The sequence below is a fragment of the Endocarpon pusillum genome, assembly GCF_000464535.1.
Source record: "Endocarpon pusillum Z07020 unplaced genomic scaffold scaffold1818, whole genome shotgun sequence".
Classification (NCBI taxonomy): Eukaryota; Fungi; Ascomycota; class Eurotiomycetes; order Verrucariales; family Verrucariaceae; genus Endocarpon; species Endocarpon pusillum.
Window position 1 is genome coordinate 147,488 of NW_006916082.1, and position 6,000 is coordinate 153,487.

Here is a 6,000-nt window from a genome sequence, read left to right on the forward strand (position 1 = left end):
TCAAGTCACCATCAGTACACCCTGGTTGTCAAGGCACAATGATGATGGTAGAAACCATCATGCCCGAGTACGGAGCACGTCGCCTACCAGTGACTTCGGATCCATTCATTAAAATCGGAAGCGGAACAAGACCCTTTATGGTAACCAAGGAGCTCTCAATGGTACATCGGAATCCCAACCCCATCCCCCCCTCCGCATTGCATATCCGGCAAAACACCGTACCCCAAACAAGTGGTTCAGTGTCACGATACGAGATGCCAGCTGAATAACTATCACCTAGCCGAAGATCTTGCTAATCAGATCGACAATGAGCTTGTTCCTTGTCCCCTTCGCTCCCCTACAATGTGACTCACATAATCCCAGTCGGGATCTGGGATCATTCGCAGGTCGGGTAGGGCACGTGGTAGGAATGACTATAAGACATCAGCCATATTTAAGCAGTTCATCCAGTCACCAGTTTCTTTTTCAATCTACAAAGTCTTCTTCATCAGAGCGTTGAGAGCACAGGTCTTCCAAGTCACGCCCATACTGGTGTGTTCCCCAAACAAAAAAACAATATTCACAATGCTGTCCTCATCGCCAACCACTATGTTCACGAGCCTGGTAACCCTTCTTCTCTTCTCATGGATCTGCACGGTTTATTCCGAGCCCTACACTGGCAACCGTTTCATAATCGGGCTCAACCGACTCAGCATTAGCTATCAGAACTTCACGGTTAGTTTCCTCCCAACAGAACTCCTTGCATATTGTATTTTTACTCTTTTCTTTCTCAACCTATTCCGTCACCTGGCGCCCCCCGGAGGCTTGCACTGAACGCCATCGAAGAAAAAATCTCTCCTGGAAGGCCCTATCAAAATATGATCCAACGTTGTCAGACATTCCGGAATCTGGAGCAATCTCTGCTAGCGGGATATATACTGACTATTAATTATACCTTTGTTTTCCTTTTTTCTTTGTTGTTTGGTGGCTAACGGCAGGGGATCGTCTCCCCCCTTGATTAGGGACTCGCATATTCTCTCCCTAACGAGGCCGGCAGTTCCCAAGCCGAGGCTTTAGTTGATCAGTATCAGGGCTATATCGACGGACAGGACGTTGGAGCGATTGAACTTCCTCAGCCACCAGAACCTTATCCCGATGTCGAGCAATATGGTATTGTAGCGGCTGCTCATTCTGTGAGTGCCTTCTTCTGACTTTTACTACTTTCTTCCTTCTCCGTTTTCTTCATATACTTTATATATCTTATTATACTCTTCTCTTCTCTTCTCTTTATTGTTGTTTTCTGTTAATGGGACGCATTTTCTTCCTATCTTGAATCACTAAGAGGAAAACCCTTTTGGAAAACCATCAATTACACTCAATATTAGAGTCGGAATCTTTTTGGGCTTACCGCCTCAACCATTATAGGTCATCCTAGTAGACAGAGGCTTCCTCGGCGTCGTCGCCATCAAAAAGGATTCGTTCACTGAAGATCAACGGGAGATCCTGGCCGAATCGATCAGCGGACAAATCGATTTGATTGAGGTAAATCTCTCCCCTCTTCGTGCTTTCTCATGCTTTACCATGGCTTTTCTTTTCGGTGGAGAAGAAGGAAAGAAGGGTTGCTAGAAAAACTTTTGTTGATTGACTCCTTTCTTACTTATAGTCGACCCTCGATATATTCGCCGTGTACGCTTCGAAGGTTCAGGAAATCTTAGTGGCGGACTTCGCGTTCTTGTTGGATACTATTGTGGAGGTTGCGCAGTTCCTTCGGGATTAGGTTTTGCGTTCGCGGAGGAGGCATTTCTTGGGGGGGTTAGGGAAGGAGAAAAGAAGGGGAGCGATATGGGTACTTTGCAAAGAAAAGGGTTACTTAATAAGTAGGTTTACGCGGGTCAATATATATACGGTTGGTCGTATAACAATGATACGTTGAATTTGGTCCGAAGGAAATCATAGAAGTTGTCTTCAAATCATTCCTTGGTAGCCACGTGACTGGCACTGCATAGTCTCCTCTCCGTAGCATAGATAGCACAATCAGATCTCCATAGTAAAAACCTTCTTCTACAAACATGCTCGTAAGCTCATCCTAGAATGTCAGCTTCTCCTAGAGCCAGAAGAAATTCTGGATCATATTATCAAGCCAAAGGTTGGGACCAAAGCGATAGATCGCTAGAAGAGTGCGAGAACGGGAAAAGGACTTCTGTGCATGGGCTGTAAAGCTAGAAAAGACCAGAGCCAAAAGGTGTTTCAAGCACGCAAAGAGCAAAAAGTTCACTTCACTTGTACCTCCACTCTCTAACTTTGCCGTAGGAGAGGTTAGATGCTGGAAGGAGAGGTACATCCGCTATGAAAACTGACAAGGTCGAGTTTTGCTACCCAGCAGTGAAACCGCTGAGCCATATGTCCAGAAGACAGTTGATTGTGACGCCGAATAATATATATTCTCGAGTGTTTCTTGCATGCATCGGTGTTCTTCGCCTTCGGGACATTGCCTGTCTAGGAAATTAAGAGAAATGCTCCTTGAAGGGGACCCTAGGTAGGAACAATTAGTAGAGCTACATCCTACAATGCCTTACTGCCGAAATATTACGAGAAGAATTCTAGCCATAGATGGTTTTCCCAGTTCTTCATTGGCGATCATTTGCGATATATTGCAGAGCTGATAGGCTGGAGGAAGCTTTCCTCTACACGCAGCATCCTTCCGACATTCCAACGACGAATCCGGCATCACTAGAGCACCCCAGGAAGCAATGGGGGTGTAGTCATGGTTGCTACATGAATATGGCGTGCTTGTAGCAGTGGAGGAGACATTTTGGCCAGTGTGTCAACAGGAGATTGAAGACAACTATGCTCATTGAAGGACTCGAAGAAGAACGCGACTCCCGTTCATAAAAGAAGAGAACAACATGATCTCCGTTAAGCTGCCCGGGAGGGGATATTGATATTATGTCAAACTGCTGTGCGGAGTACGTAGAAAGCAAGTTGTTCGAGAGCTAGGGGGGTAGAGAGCGTAGATCTATGTACAATTGGCTGTACGGAGTACCATACAGCGAAATTAGAAGCGAAATTGCAGTAGAAATTGACCAATCGATAGCAGGCAAAACGCAGGGATTACGCGTATGAAAGCTGGCCAATAGGCCCTCTCAGAAATATAACAGTAAATAAAGAGCTTGAAATATAGGGATGTGAGAACCAAGTTTTCAAGTTGAACCGATTCGATGTTTTGGACACTCGGGTAGACCCTACAAGTATCAGGGAATAGATGAATTGAGTGTGGTTCGAAACCCAATTAGCGCTGTCCTTTGGGTAGAGTGGTTGATGCATAGGCTTAAATAATCACACGACCTTCCGCCAATGTCTTTCTGCATCATTGACAGTCATAGCCATAGCCATAGCCATAGCTAGTGCTGGTGTAACATTAGACCAAGATTTTGGTAAGTACGGGTACTGTAAACATTCGCTTCCTACAATGCTCTTGACATCGAACCAACAGCAATCATCCTCTTGATGGCGCGCTCTCACATCATCACAGCGATGATTACTGCCTGCATCGCTCTTTTCTTATTCTGGCAGCTGGCTGTCAACTTCATTTTCTCTGCAGATAACTCTCCTCTTACCGTCACCCTTGATCATGACAGCAATGCTCAGCACCAAGTCTTGCAAGATGGCGAATACCTGCTGGGCGTGGGGAAGGCTGACATCACCGGTCCTGTGGTCGAGATCAATATGATGGGCTATGCCGACATGGACCAAAATGGATCTGGCCTACGACAGCGACTGTACTGTCGGGCTTTCATCGTTGGCAGTATTTCTGAGCCCAGCGCAAGAATCGTCTATCTCGTTCTAGACACTCAGTCTGGCGATACCGCCATTCGGCATGGCATCCTGGAGGGACTTAAGGGTCTGGGGGACAACTTCGCTGTCTATACCAAGAACAATGTTGCGGTCACCGGTACACATTCTCACGCGGGACCGGGCGCCTGGCTCAACTATCTACTGCCTCAGTTCACAAGCAAAGGATTCGACAAGTCAAGCTATCAAGCCATCGTTAACGGATCAATCCTGGCTATTCGAAGAGCCCATGAGAGTTTGGCTCCTGGCCACCTCAGTCTTGGGAGTACGGATGTGGAATCTGCCAATAGCAATCGTAGTCCATATGCATACGAAGCGAATCCGCAGGAAGAGAGGTCAAGGTACAGCTCTGATGTGGACAAGACCATGACAATCCTCCGCTTCGATCGAGCATCAGATGGGAAAGCAATGGGCATGCTCTCCTGGTTCGCCGTACATGGTACCTCGCTGTACGGCAACAACACTCTCATCTCCGGCGACAACAAAGGAGTAGCTGCCTATCTATTTGAGCGCAGCATGTCCTCCACCCATCCCGGCTTCGTAGCCGGCTTCTCCCAGGCCAACGTTGGCGACACCACCCCCAACATCCTCGGCGCCTACTGCGAAGACACAGGTCTACCCTGCCGCTTCAACGACAGCACCTGCTCCGGCAAGATCAAAACCTGCCATGGCCGAGGCCCCTTCTGGACCATTCCAGACCAGGGTACCAAATCCTGCTTCGACATCGGGCGGCGCCAATCCGTTGCCGCACAATCTCTGTTCAACAATCCATCCTCCCTCCGCCGCCTCTCCGGCAGCGCCTCCACAGTCTCTTCCCTCCACACCTACGTCAATTTATCATCCTACACCTTCCCCTCCCCCTTCAACGCGTCCGTGATCCGTTCAACCCGCTCTGCAGCCCTCGGCCACTCCTTTGCGGGCGGCACCACCGACGGGCCGGGAGCCTTCGACTTTAGACAAGGCGACACCGACAACTCGACCGACTCCCCCAGCCAACGAAATCCGTTATGGAGACTCGCGCGGGCATTCGTGCACGAACCCAGCGCGGCGCAAGAAGCCTGCCAATCCCCCAAACCCATCCTCCTCGACGTCGGCGCCGCAGACACCCCCTACGCCTGGACGCCCAATATCGTGGACATCCAACTGCTGCGCGTGGGACCCTTACTGATGATAATCTCTCCCGGGGAAGCAACCACGATGTCCGGGCGACGATGGCGCGAGACACTCGCCTCAGCCGCTCCATCCGTCCTAGGCATCTCCGATCCCGTCGTGGTGCTCGGCGGCCCCGCAAACACATACACGCACTACATCGCCACGGAGCAGGAATACGGCATCCAGCGCTACGAGGGCGCCAGCACCCTCTACGGGCCCCACACCCTCGAAGCCTACATCAACCTCACCCTCAGCTACCTCCCCTACCTCGGCGACCGCGGAACGGGGAACGCGCTCCCGCCCCTCCCCCCCGGCCCNNNNCGCCCCTCCCCCCCGGCCCGCAACCGCCCATCAACACGAACCGATCCCTCTCCTTCATCGGCCGCGTCGTCCTGGACAACGCGCCCCTCTTCAAGCGCTTCGGCGACGTGCTGGCCAGCCCGCAGCCCCTCGCGTCGCGCACCTACCTGCCCGGCGAGACCGTCGCGACGCGCTTCGTCGGCGCGAATCCGCGCAACAACTTCCGTCTCGAGGGCACGTTTGCCGCGCGGTCGAGAAACTCGACACGGATGCTGGTGCAGGGGAGAAGTGGGACGTGGTGCGCACGGATGCGGATTGGAATCTCGTCTTCAGGTGGGACAGGAAGAGCACCGTGCTCGGCACCAGCGAGGTTCGCGTCGAGTGGGAGATTGAAGACATCCAGGATCGGGATCGGGATCGGGATCAGGGCGGTGGTGTGCCGGTGGAGCCCGGCCTGTACCGGATGCGGTATTTTGGGGATGCCAAGGCGTTGAATGGTGAGATCACGCCGTTCGAGGGGACGGGGGGTGTTTTTCGCGTTGGCGAGTTAGGTGGGAATGCGAATGACAATGACAATGACAATGACTTGAAGACTGCTAAGGGCAGGGCACACGTTGTTAAAGGCAGAGGATGGACGGGAGGGCGATATTGAGTTTGGAGGGGCGGAAGGAGGCATGATTACTAGTTAGTTAGTCCGTCTATTTGTCGTTGTAAGTA